Source organism: Odocoileus virginianus, chromosome 17, assembly GCF_023699985.2.
Source record: "Odocoileus virginianus isolate 20LAN1187 ecotype Illinois chromosome 17, Ovbor_1.2, whole genome shotgun sequence".
In the NCBI taxonomy this organism is placed as follows: domain Eukaryota; kingdom Metazoa; phylum Chordata; class Mammalia; order Artiodactyla; family Cervidae; genus Odocoileus; species Odocoileus virginianus.
Genome location: NC_069690.1, coordinates 18,718,867 through 18,719,786, shown reverse-complemented (window position 1 = coordinate 18,719,786; position 920 = coordinate 18,718,867).

Sequence of the window (920 nt, the reverse complement as noted above, 5' to 3'; positions counted from 1 at the left end):
CTCTGAGTCGGCCCGGGCTCCTCCCCTGCCGCCTGCGTAGCTCCACCCCCAAGTCTTCCCCAGCCACGCCCACACTCTGGCCAAGCCTCTCCCTGCCGTCGTGTTCTCTGCCCCCTCTACTGGGTTCAGAGGTGGAGGGGCGTAGACTCAAATTTCTGTCCACTCAGTCGGTGATGCTATCTAACCATCTCAGCCTCTGTCGCCCCAGTTTTACGCTGGAATGACGCTAGACTGTGAGGGAAACAAGACTGAGTGTGCCCTTGTCCTACTAACGGTTAATGCAATCATAATAACAATTCTTGAGACACCTTATGCTTCTCAGTTAAGTCTTCATCATGCCTACGAGGTAGAAATTAGTGCTCCCATTTAACAGCCAAACCGACTGAGGTCCATAGAGAAGATTGCTCAAAGGCACACTCCCCTCTTATTTGTTGTTGTTCAATTGCTAAGTACTTTCGGGATCTTTGCAACCCCATGGACTGCAGCGTGCCATATACCTCTGTCCTCCACCATCTCCCGGAGTATGCTCAAGTTTACGTCCATTGAGTTGGTGATGCTATCTAATCATCTCATCCTCTGTCGCCCCTTTCTCCTCCTGCTTTCAATCTTTCCCAGCATCAGGGTCTTTTCCCCTCCGATTAGAGAACAGAAAAAATCAGTGAAATCTGTGAGAACAACTTATTCCAGGTGGTGGGAGGACTTGAGGAGGTCCATAGACCCCTCAAAGTGGGCATGAAATCAGGCATTCTGTGCCAAGTGAGCATTTTCTGGGTAGAGGGATCTTATTTCTCACGAGAGCTGAAAAGTGTGGGGAACAGGACCAAAACTGTTACCTATGGGAAAGGATGAGGTTGGATGTGGATTGTGGCCTGCTGAGAAGCAGTAAATTAGTAAAGGACTCAGGAATCTTATCCACTACA